Here is a 19635-nt window from a genome sequence, read left to right on the forward strand (position 1 = left end):
ATTTTTCTTTTCTTTTCCGAACATCCGACAATAATAAAATTGGATCATCTAAAAGAAAGGCAGGCTTTAATGTCTAGCTCTATATACGTGGGAGAGTGTAGTAGATACATATAGATTTGATGGGGCGAACAAACGCGGGTGCAAATGGGCGGAACACGTCAGCTGACCGTGACCCGCTCCGAGAGCTGTTGAAATATGCTTCTCTTGAGTTATTACAAACGGATCTATCTAAGAATTTCGGTGATGACCAATTGGTTTGATTTAGACGATGGAAAGAGTTAGGCTAGGAGAGAAAATATAGCCAAGAGAGTTCTTATATTCCAAAAGCCGAAATGCATTTTTCTATGGAATTATATAGAAGCGAGCGGGGGGCTATATAGGTGGACGGTGTGAAGCTGATTATCCGACCTGATGGAGTGGAACTTTCCGTGCTCTGATTTGCTACTTAATTACACGACAAGGACACAATCATCTCACCAGCATCGAGCCATCGTGTAATCAGAGGTGCGAGGGGGCCGCTCGCGCGCGTCCGGATGATCTATGATGATGCAACCCGAATATTTTAAACTGGGAACAACCGTATCGCTATATAGTAGAATTATAAGCACGGGGGACTTATATATTTACGTATTATAAATATGTGCCACTGGTATTCACACCCCGCGAGAACCGATGAGTGTGTGCTGACAACCAGCACCAAACCCTAAAGTCGTCCATCACTTTCAAGAGTCATCCCCGGTTGAATACATAAGGGGGTGTGTTTGTTAAAATAAAAATATAAGAGTCAAGGGAATATGATAGCTTGGTATAAATATGTAGGTTATAAAAACGTTATCAAATATATGTTAATATAGCCAAAGTCGATGGATGCCCTTGTGAATTGATGGACGTCATCCTCTCTCTTATATAATTACATGCACGGCTGGTTTATAGACCGTGAAACTTTGATGTATCAAATGTCAATCAACGAGAAACAAATTCGATTGCGCCATCTGAGCAATCAACCGTAGTTTTTAAGTGACCAATTTGTGTGTGCTAAACAATATACAACACCTGAGACTATATATCTGATCCTGCATCCAGCTGAACTGCTGTAATCAAGCGCCAAAGAAAAAAGAAAACAAGTTATAGCCATTAGAGAAAAGTAATAAGAAAAATATGGGCGCCAATTAAAAAATCTCCAAAGTGCGGAGGGCAAAAGGAAATGTGTTTTTATTTTCCTCAAGTTTATTCTTCTCAACAACAAAATATACGACGGTCTCCAATTTCGCTTTTTCTTCTTTCTTCTTGATTATTATCGTAATTATATTAAAAATTATTATGGCGTGCTGTGTGGCTTCGTCTTTCTTTTATATATAATAGTATCTCTTTTCTCATTCGGCGCGTCTTATATAATGTCTTAATATATATTAGAGGATGCGCAGCGGCGGAGAGAGAGAGGCTATCCAGTCAACACAAGTCGAGTGGAAATGGGAACCGGCGTGCATTAAAAGAGGAGCAAAGTGTCGACACGGTAACAAAAAACCCCGACAACTACTCGGTCGCTGCTTCCATGGCAACCGGAAGTCGTAAAAAAAAAAAATTTCGGCGTGCAGAAAAAAAAAGAAGTGTTCAGACTTTAAATAAATTTAATAATAATCAAGTACTATACACAAAAATCGATTTTTACGAATTCAAATGATTCATCGATTATTTTTCCATCACATTTTTTACATTTTAAAATTTAATAATTTCGGAATGATTTTTCTATGTGTCCTGTTTTATAATTTTTAAGTTTTTAACTAGCAACCTTTTTGCTCTTTAATTTGGGTTGTTTGGGTTGCCCTTTGCGCGCCGCGTGTCGAGGGTGTGATTAATGGATCCGGGACAATTGTGAGGGAAACAAAACAGATTGGCCTCTACACTCTCACATCATCATAGATTGTCTAACTGCTTATAGCTCCCTATTATATAGCTGCTGCTGCTGGGAAAAGAAAAAGAAAAAATGAGAAAATACATTTAGGACCATCACGACCCCAGCGTTATGACTTTGAGTTCTCTTTTTTTCCTTTGTTTTCTTCTTCCACCACTCGACTCCTTTGCTGGCTTATACATAGTTTTTATATTTATGTATTATTATTAAATATTTTTTTGTTTTATTTTTGTTTTCTCCTTTGCCTTTTCAGCATTGGCCCCTGTGTATATCTCTGCGCTGGACTGATAATAATATATAACCTATGGTGGTGCTGGTGTCATCCCACTTCGTTTCAATTGCATCAATTTGATTTATGATAATAGAGTCATAACATTATTTTCTGGTTTTTTCTTTTCTTTTTCTTTCCCCCCTTTTCCTTTCTTATTTCATTTTTTTTACTTGGCTCCACCCACAGTCCAACAACAACTCCATCAGCAAGTTGATTTCCAGCAGCACCGGAGAGTGTTATTTCCTCTGCTGCTGCTGTTTAGCCCCGAGTCTACTTATCTCTCTCTCGGCTGTTGCGCAATTTTGATTTTCGGACAGCCCAAGAAGAAAGATGAGCTAGGGCCCTCGGGTGGCAATTAGACCGCCGTCAATGTGTGTCGAGAAAATATATAATTCTTCGTTCGGATATACAAGCTCATCCTTTTTATCACTTTTTTTCTCTCTCTTCTCCCAAATTTTGGAATTTATTTTTTTTTTACGATTCAAAACTAATTAAATAACCGACCGAGTCCAGTGAGAGAGGATGGAAAAAATGTTGATCCACTTTTACATTCATATCCGATTTAAATGTTCATCTCTTAATAATAAAAAATGCCGACCTTCTTTTTCTCATTTATTGTGATTAACGGTGTGGTGGTTGCTGTTGTTGTTGTTGCCGGGACGATGACTCTGTTTGGTGTCTATTCAACTTAGTTTCTTCTTCTTTATTAACTCGAGTTCCTCCGCCCCGTGTCGCTCACTTATTATTCTTTTGGGCTTCCCCCATTGTCACAATTTGTATGTTACCCCTCAGCGAATCTACAATAAACCCCTTTGTCATTTTCCACGTTGAAAACATTTTTTCTTTCCTTTTTCTATTATATTCGATTGATGTTTAGAAGCGCATTCTTTCATCGCCGACCCGTGTGCTGCTGCTGCTGCTCCTGCTGCTCATGCGTGAAAACGGCGATGAATAATATAAGATATATAGACGCTTGGTTGTACACATCGGTCGGTCGGAAAAACGACTTCATCATCGCCTAACTACACGGGCTCGACTTTGGCCTTTTAAAAAATATATAATATGCCGTGTTTGATTGATTCGTTTTGTCTAAAGAATTATTACAAGTTGCCTATATAGCTGATGCTGCCAAGACTATGGGCGATGATGATGAAGGAATTCCCCAGCACCAGCACACACGGCAGCCAATGAGATGAGAAAATGAAAATGTGTCGGAGAGTGTGCGGCGCATAGATCGTCGGTTATTGTCTCGGGTCGGCCCGTTCGTTTTATTTTATTTCATCCAGGACAGCAGCAGCTAAAAACCCCCAACACTTTTTTCTTTTTATTTTTCTGGCTTCTTTTGAAAGCAATTGGACAGTTGTATATAACTCGATCGTCTCGAGGAAATGAGATAAGAGAAAAAGAGGAGGAGAGAATAAGGTCTACAGAAAATGAGAGGCGGAAAATAGATTATCTTATTTAAATCGACGAAACAACCTTCTGGTCTTTGGGATGACTGGGCAAGAGAGAAAAGAGAGAACCCCCTCCTGGGCCGTGATAGATCAAAATATATATCCCCTTTCAAACCCCCCCTAGGTCTCTCCTTCTCTCTCTCTCTCTCTCTTTGAACGAAACTGAAAAATAAAAACGGGGAAATAGAAAGAGACCCAACAAGTTTTAAGAAAAATAAGAAGAAAAAGAATCAAAATATAAGACAGAGAGAATGGAAATAAGAGGCTCAAATGAATTGATGTCTATAAGGTGGTGGTGGGTATCTATAAGAAGGGACTCTGCTGCTGCTGTGCTGGTATTTATATGTAATACATAACAACACGTATAGGCTACACTATAGTCCAGGGCAGCGATGGGGAGCGGCAGATAAGATTGAACCAATCTCCTCTTTGGCGCTGATCGATTCTCCGGTCTTCATTTTGAATTTAACCCCCCGAAAAAAAAAATCTATTTCAGAAACACACATGATGCGTTGTATATATAATCTTCCTTAGTCATGGCCCGGGTGTTATTCCAACGTCTTAATGAAACCACACGTGTACCCGGCATTATATATTACACGGCCAATAATAATAATAATCGCGCGGTGATAATAAAAATAATGTAACAGCCAATAATAATAATACAAAGAGCTGGGGACTCTCTCTATACAGTTATGTGTGGCGGGTTGTATAGAAGAAAACACGACTTGGTTAACCCCCCTCGACCAATAATTACACCGGTGGCCTTTCGAACAACCAAACCAACCCAAATCCCAGCATGTAAGTGAAGTGTAATTATATAGCTTAGAATGGTTGTCCATTTTATGTCTTTTGTTTTGTTTCTTTCTTAACTTTTTTCAAATTTCCCGCTCTGTCCAATTACATCGGCAACCAATAAGAAATAATTCTCCTTCAGGCCTATTGACGTGTATAGGCGAACGATTGAAATTCAGCCATGGAAGAAGAAGAAGAACAAGCTGAGCACATCGGCTGATGGAATAATCGATCAGAGTCGAGAGAATAAATAGACGCGTGATTCTTTTATTTTTCCTTAGAGTCACGTGACCAGTGTCGCTTCGACATAAGCTTCTCAATATTCTGTGCTGTGTGTTCTTGTATAACGGATGCTGCCGATGGGGGACATATAAATGAGGGACCCGATATGTATATTATATAACCTACATGCCAATGAGACGTCGACTCGGATGACATCCGGACGCACTAAACATACACGGCGACAGCAGAGAACGTCAAAGGAACATCTTTTAACTAAAAATGAAAAGAAAAGGGGTAAAAGCTCATCATATAGCGCTGATGGATATGGCCGGTTAGACTTTCTCCACACGTTGATTAAGTCCAAGAGCCAATTTACAATGTACACATATTAGAGAAGAGGGCCGGTTGACTATATCTTTGCCAAACATGTCACTCATAACCGGATAAAAAAACTCTTATTCCCATCGCTTCATTACGGGCAGGCTCCATTTCTATCCAATATCCGCTCATCCAGAGCAGCCAAGAAACCCAAATAAAAATTAGTCGGTGATGATTTGCGACCGACTCGTTACACACAACTTTTATAGCTCTTATAATGATGTTATACACAACTCCTTGTTGATTTAACAAATGGAATAAGTTAATTACAGAAACCAATCGCCTATGGAATGGCCAATAAATTACGGCGCGTATTAAAAAGGAATTACACAATCTCTGCTGGATATATAAGAATATGAAATAAAAAGATCCCCCCAATAACAAGACAAGGCTCTCTATAAAGTCGAGAGGGATTTAATAGGGTGCTGGGCCGCGGGGGAAAGAAAAGTTGAGTGCCCAATATATAGATGATAGAAAGTATAAGGGGGACCGACTATAAATCTCATATACACAACGTATCATCATCATCATCAAACAACAACTATCGTCCCATAGCAGCCAGCCAAAAGAGAGGGGTGCTGGGGACTTGTAATCCGCGTGGAACTGAAAGGGGTTGTCTGTGTGCTGTGTTGCGGTGTGCTAAGCTTACATAATACACCTTTATGTATTGACCGGCGCCACACAACTCTAGGGCCAGGGAACATATTTGCTCACTTTTGGGATCTATAAGAGTATGTGTCCCGCTCTCTGTGCCGGAGCAAAGAAAAAATATAAAAGAATCTGCGCCATCACAAACAACACGGCACAATTTCTTCCCTGCGACTATATATGTGCTGTAGAGTGGAGGGTCCGTGGGGGGCGTCGGGGGGGATATGTCTAAAGGATAGAGGGATCAATAATAAAAGTCCCTCTTGGTACATCCCCGTTATATATATATATAAATGTGATGTTTGGTACCGAGCTAGCGCGTGCCGTGTGCTGGTGGTGCGTTGGGTGTCGTTACGGGTGCGGAAAATCCTCGGTGACAAATAGTCAAAAAGCGAATGGCTCCCATCTATAACACGGACCACAGAGCCGCACTGGGACCCCCGGTGGTGGTCGATGGAAAAGTGGACTGACCTTATTTTTCCTTTTGTTTTGCGGGTGAATATATTTATAAGGGGGAGAGAAAAAAAGATCTTCCATATCAGATGTTGTTGTTGATGGTGGGAGGGTTAATCATACAAAAAAAAAAAAAAACCACATAGGATCGGAGAAATCCCTCCGGTGGATGGCGGTCGCTCCCGTGTGTCGTTCTGGGCGGACAAAAACAAATCGACAAAGTCACGATGATGCTGCTGCTGTATCGCTCATCCGACTGTGCTGGGCTGGGTTGCCCTGACTCTGCTCACTCCCACCGTGGTGTGATCTATCGCGTTGCTTTTTATATTTCGGCTGCTGCTGCCGCGAGTCTTAAATCCCCGACACTTGTGTCGACGTGTTATAAGAGAAGGTCTTTGACACTTTAGAGGCTGGAAGCGTGCCAACACTAGCTGTTGTCGTTATACATAAGAAAAAATATATAAAGGCGATAGACTAGCTGCTGTCGGGTAGGAGGGGGGATCTGTAAATCTGATATGATCCTGATCGAAGATTGAATGAATTTCCAGACTCTTTGCGGGGCGCGCATCACGTCTTGGATAAATCACCGCCATACTCTGCAACATTTATCCTAGCTATACTATTACGCAGCCAGCAGAGAGAGCGACGGCGGGTGTTTTGTAATTGCTTCGGCTTCAATAATGCGCTACCAGAAAACTCTCTCACGCCTGTAGATACGTAAAGCCACAGCAGCAACGTCTATACTATCAAAAGATCGGCCGGGATTTTCACGCAAACAATAATCGTCAACCGAAAACCCATAGCGCTCAGGCGGTGGGGATTTACTATCAAACTATAGAAAATGTCTAGAGACAATTGCAACCTCCCCCTCTCTATCCGCGATGCTATAACTTTGACGTCATGATTTATAGCCGCAGTCTAACATGTTATACGACCGTTAGAATGCAAAGATATACTCGTGTTGCAGAGAGAGAGAGAGAGTGATGTGATGATGATTTATACTATAACCAAGAACGGACACAAACAAAGACGTATATACACCTTTGTATTATATAGATCCACATTTGATAGTTGGAACGCAATGGACGCCAGGCTCAACTGGCAAATTGGAACATATAAAGGGCAAAGGGTATAGTATAACTAAACGAAAAAGCTGCCGTTCAAGTTTAACTTGTTCTCCATCATCAACTCTCCAAATAGAAATGATGATAAAACATTGTACTGCGCACGTCTACAAACAACAGCACGGCCACGTCGTCTTTTATACACATAAGATTTATTCAAAAGTTGCTGTCGACGTCTATTTTCCTCTTGTCTTCTATACAACACGGGTTGGGTATTGATCACAATGTCACCAACTGTGTTTCCCGACTCCTCCCTCCTTTCTACAACCCTCCGCCCACGTACGTACACACACATAGTAGCGGGCAGGGCTTTTTTCTGTTTTGTTTCGGCCTATTGTCACCTCCTCCTTTTCATGTATGAGAGAAGATATATATATTTTACGACGTCATAGCACAGAAGAAGAAAAGAGAAGCTATAGCAGCAGCACTTTTGGCGTTTCTCCGTCGTCACGAAAAGTTGTGAGTTGAGGGTGGCCCTCAACTTGTTTCTTTTGATATTCTCGCGTGGATATGTGTATACAATCAAAAGGGATTTTGGCGACGCGCTGGGGAAATGATGGAGACGGATTGTATTTGATTCCCCGCTCGTTTTTGTCCCTCGTATTAGATTATTATTATTATGTCTCTCGTCTTTCTTGTAGACTTGGAGGCCAGCAGCCAGAAGAAGAAGAAGAAGAAGGGAGGCACGAGCCATCTCAATTGTTCCCCGGGTGCCCACTCGAGCCAATCCCATCCAATCATCACGTCAACCAAAACTGCCACTGCTATATAAAAACCTTCAAAAGACGACGAGCTGCGAGCTCTATTATATAAGCAGCAGCAGCAACCCCGGCACAGTTGCCCATTTTATTACATGCCAGACGTACATTAGAGATATAGAGAGCCGCCTATATTATATACATGTGTGTGTGTGACACAAATACATAAAAATAGCAAGTGCGCTGCTGCGCCAATTGGAAAGGAGATTTGACCGAAATCTTTTTTCGTGTTTTTTCTTTGATCGAGTCCCGGCCGCTGTATATCTTTTCTCTATATCGTTTGCGATTGATTTGATTGGAAAATCCTTTCACGACCGCGGAGGGTAGTACCAGATAAATTTATTTTTTGTTTGAGGAAAAATAAAGGACCTTATCTATATTTTTCTTTTAAGATTCTTTTAGCCGGAGCTATCGGGTTGGCTGTGCTGATCGTGTAAGGAGCAAATCGATTTTCCTTTCACGGCAAATGAAAAAAAAAAAAAGAAAAAAAAGGGAAGAAGAAAACTCGTTACGTATAGAAATAAATTTATCTCTTACATCTCCATCAGCAACTCCTTTTCAAAAAAAGAGAAGAGAAACGGTCAGCCAATCCTTTTAGAGGAAAAATTTCAATCGGACCCCGAGCTGTATCGTCTCTTATGTATGAAAATGGGAAAAAGTCCAAATAAATCAATATTCTTCTTATACACACACACACACATACACACCCAAAAGTATATGTAATAATAACCAAACCGGGACTTTTTATCTGCGCATTTTTCAGATGGCCAGCACGCCACCCCCCCCCCCCCCCAAAAAAAAAAAAACGAAAGAATAAGAATTCCGATGCGCAATATGTACACATGTACTATATATTTAGATTTGAGATAAAGGAGGAGCTATATAGCGTCTAGATAGATAGGTGTGTGTAGACTATATTTATTGAAGGATATAAGGAAAACAAGGGGATAGAAAAGTGGAGGGGGGCGGCGGCCATCGACTCTCGGCAGATGTTTCTTTTTGAAAAAGAAACAACAAAACATAATCAACAAAAAGGGAGGTGCGGATATGTGTTAGGTGCCGTTATGGTTCCCTTTCGGCCACCAAAAATATCCGGAGTAACACGTAATGCGCAATGACCTTTTAATGGTCCGTGTCCGACTCCTCTCAAGCGTCAAAACAAATCCGGATATATAGTAAATTGGTTGAAATTGACAAAATTCTGCATATCGCTTTATCGAGATATGAAATAAGAACGTTTAGTTATTCCATCGATTTTTCGAATGCATAGCCCCAATTTGACTGATTGGGACGGCCGTTTTGATTATGCTGTGTGGCTTGATTACCTATCAGTCACGCACCTGCCGTACGGACGGTCCAAAAAAACCTTTTTTCCCCCTGGAACCATCAGCTCGTAGTCCACATACGAATAGAAAAGAAAAAATGTAGAATAAAGTTTGATGGGAGAGAAATGGCGGAAGTCGTATGAATGGACCTTCCCTAATTATATACACATCTATCCGCCAACAGTTATATCCACCTTCCTACGTACACTGTACGTATATACTGGCAATGTCTAAACAAACAGCACGTCATCACGCGCTCCCACGTATTATACAAGAAGATAAGAAAAAGAAAAGGAATGTGTGTGTTGGCTTTTTCCTTTTTTCCAAAAAAAAAGTTCATGAGAATGGCCAGGAACAAAATAATAATCAAGTGCCGGTGTCCTGCTGGGTCTCGCCCTCGTCACCGTCGACGAGACTCTGTCCGCTTCATTTCCTCCCGAAAATAAAAATAAAAAAAGGACAAGACAAACAAAAATTTGTTTTTTGAAAATTAAAAAATGACTGACAGGGAAAAAAAGGGACGACAATCTTTATGTGATTCAATCTCACACGATCGCTCATGAGAAATCTCGTGTGTTTCTTGAATGATTTTCACGATGTCAGTTCAGCAACTTATGTTACAGTGTCGTTGACAGTTTTTTGAGACGACATCCGGACTCCTTTTCGGTCAACTCCGCTAGCTCTGTATATGTGTTATACGTGTTGCTGTGTGTATATATCGGATAACCGCACAGCGCAACTCACTTAGGTTTTACTCGCCTCCGGGCTAGAACTCGTTCGTCCCTCATTCTCCAACATGTCATTATCAGAAATTTGATTAAATTCCCCCACTCTCTCTCTCCGTGCTCCGCTCTATGATTTAAATTTTCCCACCTCTTCTGACTGAGTCAATCATCGGTTCATCATTGACTCGACTCCTATTTATTCCCTTTCGGATATTTTTGCATAATATTATAGACTATCGCATTCTCCGGCTTGTTTATGAAAATGTTTTGAACCAAAAAATATAAAACCCTGGGCTGTGTGTGAGAGAGATACACATTTCTTTTCTTTTTAAATAAAAAGGGCCTGTCATGATTGAATCGTGCGCTGAAATTGTCTGCGTGCAGGACGTGCGGTTCGTCCGGTAGTGCGTGATCCATTTTCGGACGGAAATTTCAAACGACCGCCAAAGGCGCGTATATAGCCGGGGGAGAAAAAAAAATAACGCGCCATTGGTTCCAATTATTGTTTTTACCTTTTCGTTTCTTTTTCATCATCATCTATCTATAAGAATTTTGTTTTTCTTTTTCCTTTTATGCGTCGTGAAAAAATAAATGTATAAAAATAAAAGTAGAGTTATTTTTGAAATTGGTTTCTCGTTCAGAATTTGATTTGAGACTCCAATTTGGCAGCAGAGACGTGTGCTGCGGGATGAGCGGCAGAGTTTTTATTTTATTTTTTAGACATTGGCCATTATTATTTCGGGTTATATATATTTTTGTTTTTTGTTTTTTGTTTTTTTTCAAAAAGGGAGGGTCTCTCTGCTGCGAAGAGTGTCATGAAATTAGTGAGAGAGCCTATAGGTCTCCGGCCGGGCCAAATGGAATAATAACACGTCAAGTTGCGTGAAGAATGAAAAGAGATTTATTTAAATTTCATTTTTCACGCGCCCGCGCGCACGCTCGCTGTTTTTTTTTAAATATTTCCTTTAGCTGATTTTTTTGTTCTTTCTTTTAATACTAAAATATTAGCAGATGCTACCCCGGAGGGAAGAAGGGAATATATTAAAACATTTTTAAAACAAAAAACTTGCAACAAAAACACATTTTTTTATTTTTATTTTTTAATATGCCGTAAAATAATAAAACAGCTATTTTTATCAAAAGAAACGAAGAATGGCGCACGCGGGCTTGCCCATAATTAGTCATCAATATTATTATATTATCCTGTACATAAATTCGTATGTAGGACGAGTGCTGGGTCCGTCCTTGCATCTCATTATAACGGGTCCGGCCTTATATTTTGCTGCTGCTCTTTATTGCCGATGCGAAACACTTGCACACACATTGTGTCCAGCAGCAAGCAGCAGCCGGCCCCGGTTCGTTCATATAAGACGTGTGTGTACGTGACTTTATAAGGACACATCCATTGGAAAGTTTGGGAATTATCCGATCTAACAAAAACAAAAGACGAGCATGAAAGTCCACATTATTTCCAAGTCAAGTTTTCACTAATGATAATAAAGAGGTACGACAGCCAGCAAATATATAAGACTCGCGGGTCACGTAATCCAATTTCCCGTCGCCATTGCGCCAAGAAAAACAATAGAAGAAAACTTTTGGTTGTTCTTAAAGGCCATGACTTGTACGCGCAGAGCACTGTCCATAGGCTTTATCTCTAAACCATTATCGTCATTTGTTCTTTTTGTTTTTGTTTTTCTTTCACGGGCTGATGATGTGCTGCTGGACACAAGGCCATAGCGAGCGCGGGAGGCCGATCCAGTTGGCTGCGTCCTAATAAGGCGACAACAGCGCCAAGACACGGCACAGTCTCGTCGTCTCTCAGCAGCTGCTGGATCGCGGGGGATTGACTCCCGTCCGTCCATCCGTCCGGCGCCACCCTTATACTTATTTTTTTGGTTTTTCTATCTCTCATGTCCACCAAAAGTCATTGAAATTGGCGGGCCGGCAAATGGAAAAAGTCACTCGTCCGTGCGGCTCTCCGCGCCCAGCCCAGCCCAGCCAGCCATAGAGATGCCCCGTGTGCAGCAATGAAAATGGAATGTAATAAATAAATATTAAATAAGATGAATATAAATATTGCAGTATCTTAGATTATTTTGAAGACTTTTTCTATATCATCATTTTTTATTTGATTTTATTTTTACATATCGATATGGTGGCGCCAAATTTGAAATGTGATTTGATTTGATGATGTGGGATGTGGCGGTCGATGATATGAACGTCACGGGTCGTTGGATTTGTGGTAGTTTTCATGTCACATTGGTTGGGATATTATTAGGTCGTCACGCGGACAGATGGACTTATTACAACCCCCCCACACGTTCGTATATATAGCTATATACTATAGAAAAACAAGAACACCTCCTTTTGCCTGCCACTATATACGTAGGCCTCCCCTCCATCTGTCTTTATACACATTATCGCCCCCCTTATTTTGGCTTTGGCTGGTACATAGAGACTCGACGATATTATTAAGCTGATGCCATCCCGAGAGAGGCCTGTAATAGAGCACTCTCTCTCTCCAACACGTCCAAAGTCCATTAAGTTATACAGACATCATAACAAGCCACTTTCACACCTTTTCTTTTTATACAAGGTATTTATTATTATTATTATTCTAAAAAAATACCCAAAATCTTTGTGATTGTGTGAATTTTTATGTGCAGGATATCATATATAATAGAAACAGGAGCCGAAATAAGAGTTTCATCACTTCATTTCTCATTGTCGCGTTCTCATTTGGTTTGGATTCAGTCGTGCTGCTGCTGGTTATTATTATATTCGGGTTTCCCGGCCAATTCTTCTATTAGGCAACGAACGCTGGGTACTATATAACAAGGGAAAACGTATTCGCTAGTTAATTGCTGCAGTGATTCATTAAAAAAATAAGTAGGAGAGAGAGAGAGAGAACAACGACGTGAGAAAATTTCCCTCCTTTGTTTTGGGAATAGTGACGCAAACAGAGTTAGACTACGCGCTCAATGTATCTAGCTGAGCTGCCACCGCTATAAATACAGGACATATATCATCGCAAACTATTTTTCCCTTTTTCATTTCTTGTATATTTTATATTTTCCACATCCATGTACAACCAAGTCTGACAGTTTTTGTTTTTTTTCTTTTGCCCCATTTGTTACGTCACACGGGAGCCGTGATTCTTCCATCCGTTGAAAGTTTCTATTTTGTTACATCATTAAAATTCCATTGCCCGTTTTTTGTTCTCATTCTTAAAAAAAAAAAAACTGAAAAGTTTGACAATCAAATTCGATCCGATTCATTTAACAATTGAGCCACTCGAACGGATAGCATATATATTTTGTCCCCTGCATTATTACAAAGTGTAATAATAATAATCGGGGCGCAACGAAATCATCACCGCGATTGAAAATGGCCAACTGCTGACGCAATAATAAAAACAAGACAAAATAATCATTTGTTGTCTGCTGAGCTATAGTTTTCTGGGGTCTGATGGTGGGAGGTGCAATGGATTGCGACAACAATAACACAAGTTGCGACCAACGAATAATCATCATATGTGTGCCATCGGGAGGGAAAATGTTGTTGCATTGAACAACCCGAGCGGAGGAGAGAGGAGGTGATGGTGGGCTGGCAAAAAGAAAAGAGAAAGAAACATTCATCACAGTTGACATGTTCATTTTTATATGTACACTCTACAACACTGTATACGTATGTGTGTACATACACACACGATAACTTTTTGTAGGCGCTACATCACAGGCGGTGAAACCCTCCTCCCCCCCTACATCCCCAAAAGGGACCTATAACTCTAATAATATATTCCAACATTCATACATTCTAAAATAGGCCTAGATGTAATTTATTGTTATCGTCATTTATCAACAACCAAGCGGCTGCTGCTGGACAGACACCTTCTAACAATCATTACACACACTCGCACTTACACATGGAGATAAATGTGTCGTACATTTCGATTGTCGCAACTGGAAAAATATACGGAGGAGGAGGGGGGGATAGAACCGCGCTGGACGCACTCTGATGGATGGTCAAGCGAACATACACACGACTTACTTTTTATTACTATAGTCTCTATACCCACGGTTATATCTCCCTATACCCACCCTATATATGTTCTGTGTATCTATACACAGACCATCACCGGGCCAACGTCTAAATGCTAATGAAGTTGTCACGTTCAATTTTGGGGCCCATTCGACGCAACAACCAAAGTGAAAAGGAAAATTGTGGGTGGAATCCGCCATCCATTTGGTGAATTATAATATCATGTCGTTTAAATTAGACCGCGCTTAGCAACAGATGGTCGGAGATAGTCTTACATTTGACTCGTTTAAATCTACTATGTAAACCTTGGACTACCTTTAATTTGTTGTCCAGCTAAGCATTTATTTTTTAATGGAATTTTTATTTTCATGGAAAGAAAAGAAATGAATTTGTTTTTTGGTTATGGGTAGGTTGCGATTGCTGATTGGTTATGGGGGGGTTACATATGCGCAAGGGTTGGGCTGGTGATTCTATCACACAAGGTAGACACAGCAAGTGATAATTGGCCGCCGGTTGGCTGGTCCCGCAACATTGTCTATATAGCAATATGCCCAATGATAAATCAAAAGGGAAGGATCTTTTGTCGGACATGCCGCGGACGGATGACTCTCCGTGTTACATGAGCCGCTAGATAATATACTTATATAATACACACCCCTGGCCAAAAGCTAAAGGGTAGAGGCTATACAAGGAGGTCAATCGAATCAATCAAGTGAAATGATGAACGGCGCTCTGTGAAAAAATATAAAGCCGCCGCAAAGATTTCTCTCAATGGACACAGGATACAGGTGACCATTTAAGGAATTGTACTAGTAGAGTTGTAGGAGGTTTGACTGCCACAACGCTCACACACTAGTCAATCCATCTATTATACATGTACGATTGTACGTGTCTCCTCTCTTCCTTGATCATCTCAAATTTATTCGTCCGTCGTTGTTGTTTCTCGCGTAGATTTGATTACGTCTAAATACTCGATCAAAAAGACGAGGATGAGAGATCCAATCAAAAATGAACTGCGCATCTTTAGCTAAAAATTATACGCCGAAATCTGTGATCTCACAGAAAACACCAAAGCAAAATTGGATTTCCCCATGAGATCAGTTGAATAAAGTGTCGATCTTCTTCGCGCTAGCAAATATAATTTAAACGAATATGTGATATGCAACAGACTTTTATTTTTTCCGGGGCTTTACGTATATAGATAACATCGCGGACGTGTCGTCGTCCCATGATGATCGTTATCGATCTCTTTTTTTTTCTTTACTCCAGCAGAGGACGACAGACATACTTATATCCAACCAGCAGCAAACTGGATAAGGCTTTCAGTGTCTACATGGTCTGGAGTTGGCTATATTTTGCTTGTTGTTATATATACAGTATAGATATTATATTGACTGGTGGGGATGTTATATAATGGCATCACAAATAAAAGAATATGAAAAAAGATGGGAAAAAAAAAAATAATTCTATACACAACATGTTTGTGCAGTAGTATTGTACATTTGTCTGTTTCTTTTTTTGGGTCGACTGTCTCTTCTCCACCGTCTGTGTATAAATCGCAGAGCACAGCGCCAGGATATGTATTATTATTATTATGATGGTCCTCATCGAATATACACGATAAGGTTCAACTGTGTTGGCTTTTTTCGACTTTGTGTGTCCTCTCTGCTGACACCCCCTCCGAGTTTCCTTCCCTTTTTTGGGAGGGGATCCCTCTTTTCCCCCCCGTTTTCTCCTCTTTTATTTTTTCCAAACATTTTTTTTTCTGCGATGCTCATTGATCATACGAAAAAAAAAAAAACTCTTCTTCTTCTAAAAAAATAGACAAAATAAAATAAATGTTATTCACCAGTCCAGAGAGAGAAGATTCTCCCCCTCCTTGTCCCTGGAGGAGGATCGATACAATAACACTACATGCATAATAGACTCTCAAGCGCAGATTTCTATTTTTTGGGGGGGGATATATGCAACAAATGTCGTTTTATTTTGTGTTGCGGGGGTGTTGATCGTTATGCAATTTCCCCTTATGCGCATTTATATCGTAGACACAACAATAGCACAGATCGACTCTATATAACAGTGCATATAATAATGTAAAATGCACTTGAATTCATGGAATTCTTTGAGGTGATGTTATTATAGACAGAGAGGATATATATCAGCATATATTAAATACATATGTAGAGCGCGCACAATTATTTGATGCTGCGCCCAGCGTCCCGGATTTCTATACACACATCACATGTATATAGACGGACCGATATGAGTCCCATCTCCTGCTGATCCTCGTGTCGTAACTGTCTTTTCCTCTCTCCGACCATAAGTCTCTATATGTATAAAATACATATAAATACACACACACACACACCCACAACAGCAGAGATGCACGAATATGGGATGAGAGGAGATGGGGGGTTGGCCTGGAATGAGAGAGAAAATATATTTTCAAATCGAAAATAAATGAATAGATAAGAAAAGAAAATATAACAAAAAATCGAAAATTTATTTGAAAAATGTGAGCGCGCACATATAAAACGGTGTCCTGTCTCCTCCCTTATGGCCATCATGCATGTAATTAACATGAAAAGGGGGGAGATATAGATAACGTGCAGATTCAGATCGATTCGAATCGCTGGCAACCTCAAGGCATCACAGCAGGCGATGAACGTTGTGCACTGAATTGATGATGGCATATACCATTCCACCGGGCCGGGATTTTCGCTTATATTCCCCCCCCCCTCATTCACGATCATCGATTTCCGATTGATAATGCCAAATGTCAGACATTTTTTTTTAATATGCAAAATAGCGAATATAATATAGCTGGCCCCACTTGTAATATAATAATAAATTGGGATAGTTATCATGGCACATATGTTGCTATTGGGTGACTTCTCTCTGCTTCAGGCAAGCCGCTAAATTCATTTCAAAAGATTAACTGTTTATTTTGTCAGACTAGAGGATTTTCCACCCAACTTTGTGGCCCAGCCTATATCCTATATATAAAAATGAACTGTAATCCGGTTGGCTGTTCCCGTGGAACGTGCCTCGATTACATCATCAACTGTATATATAAAAGCCCCTTCTCTCCCGTGTTTATACTTGAAACAATCACATGCTAAATCCCAAATCTTTTTTTCCAAAATAAAATCCTGAAACACTCAAGTTCTCTGACATATGAAACTGAAATGTTTCGTTTAGACAGAAACTCTGGCAAATTCGTATTTTTAGATATACAGCGGACCGTTACGATTTCGCCTTAAAAGTCTCGCGACTTCTTTAATTATCTTCCCGAAATAAATTAGACGCCAAACAGGTCGTCGTCATTGCCACCAGCCGCTGTTATATATATTAGTATACATTAAGTTATCGTGATTTTTTCCTAATCCAACTTCTAATCAACGAAAAAATAACCCAGCGAATATGGGATCGTCGGCCGGCAACGCTACAAACTTGAGCTCCAACAACAACAATAATATTTAATGAATGTAAAAACCCGCAGCGATGCTGCGCGGCTATACAGCAGGAAAAAACAAAAAAAGAAATTCAAGCGAAATGGAATGAAATGACAGCCTTGTTATTTCATTTTCTTTATTATCTAATACATATATACCTTTTGGCCAAAAAGAAAAGAAAAGAAAAAAGAGGGCCAGCATGTAGTTAAGTGAGAGCTGCTGCCGTTTTCTCCTATTATACGATATACCGTAGGTGTCCGTTTAGATTTCTCACTCCGGCAGCAGCTCCTTATATTAGATTTCCAGTTTTTCAGAATGTCTTATTGTTGTTGCTGTGTGTGTGTGTTCACAGAGCTGCTGGTGGTGGTGGTGGATGGACGCGGTGTGTAACAATTGATTTCACGCCCTCTCAGACCCTTGTCGCGGCCGGGCAATTCAAAACAACAACAACAAAAATACAAGAAAAGAGAAAAGATATAAAAGAATAAGCGCGGAGAGTGCTGCTGGAGAGATATAGTATGAAGGCGGAGTTGCTGCTGCCTATAGTGTTTTCTGGTTTGCTGCTGGCTCCTAAAGGCGTCCGCGCATCATCATCATCATCCGCGCACGCTCCACAGCGCAGCAGCTCACGCTCTCTTTATTCAGTTGCCCGTCTATTTTCTACTTATTTTTTTCACTTTCGGAATTCTTTTATCTTTTCAATGGCGTCCGAGCACTAGCAGTACTTTTCAACAACAAAGTTGTTTTGCGCTCCGGCTGTTATTATATTACACGGAGCAGACGATGGAATAGAAAAAAACCATTGCTGGCCGCCCGTCAAGAAGGGGAAAAAAATAAAATTGGGCGCTGACAATGTGCTGGCGCGCTCCCTGCCGGGCCAGCAGTCGGACTTTATCTGTTTATTCCTCTCTATAATAGCAGCGGCCCATGCCATGCAACTATATGGATATTATTATACGCATGACGGATGATGTGACTCTATGAAAATCATTGGCCATGGCCGCTTGTCTGAAATGCTCCATTTCTTCTCTCCTTTATTCATTTCTATTTAATTCTGTCTGGCCTTCCAAGACTGGAGGTAGAAATTAGAATTTATATTTGAAAAGGTCCACAACGACGTCATATGGCCGAAATGTTATAATATGCTCAATCAATCGGCGCCTGGATACTGCGGTTGGCCGGGGCTCTGGTTATATCTTATTTGATCAATCCCCCCAGCAGTTCCTATGGGTTACATACAAAGGAGATTGACGTATATGCTGGGGCTCCTGGCTCGATTCCAATTCATTGTTCGATTGAGACATGTTCGACCATCAATTTCCCTTTGAGTTTACAAGCTAGAAAAAAATCCACTTGGCTGTGCCGAGCAACAGCAGCAGCTCCTAAGAAAAAATATAACTAGCGTGACCAGCGGCTGCTGTCTGTCCTTTCCCATCCTCAACCGGGAATCAAAATGTAACGAAGAAAAATCGCATGTAATCATATGATAGAGATCTTGTATTGAAAATAATATTTAAAAAAACCCAACCAGATATAGGAGAGAAATAGCCTCGGGGCTGGATAGCGCTCGCGCGCTTCTCTCTCTCTGTGTCTGTTGTGATGTCGTGTGGTAAATCAAAGGGCATTATTTTTTTCTTCTTTTTTTCCCTTTTCCAGATATGACGTCAATTGATGTCTTCTTTTACCAACAGGTTTAGTCCCAAAAGGAGGAGAGCCGAGATCTTTAATATTTAGTTATAAAAATACACACACACACACACAGAGAAAAGAGAGAAAAGGGAAAAAAAGGAGGGATCATGACTTGATTTGAATGTTTTCTTCTTGGTAGTAGGAAGAAGAAGAAGAAGAAGGAGGCGGCGGCGTCGTCTGCTGGCGGGGGTGTCGGTGTGTGTTGTAAACCCCCGCCGAGTTGATAGACCCCGAACCTGACCGACCGATAAGTTTTTTCTTCTTTAAAAAACCCGAAAGAAAAAAAAGGTGGAGGCGCGATCCGGCGTGTAACGAGGCCCCTCATCCACGTCTTGTATTTTTTTTTATGTACGACGCATTAAATCACCGCCAGGACCAAACACCA

Source organism: Daphnia pulicaria, chromosome 3 (genome assembly GCF_021234035.1).
Source record: "Daphnia pulicaria isolate SC F1-1A chromosome 3, SC_F0-13Bv2, whole genome shotgun sequence".
Lineage (NCBI taxonomy): Eukaryota > Metazoa > Arthropoda > Branchiopoda > Diplostraca > Daphniidae > Daphnia > Daphnia pulicaria.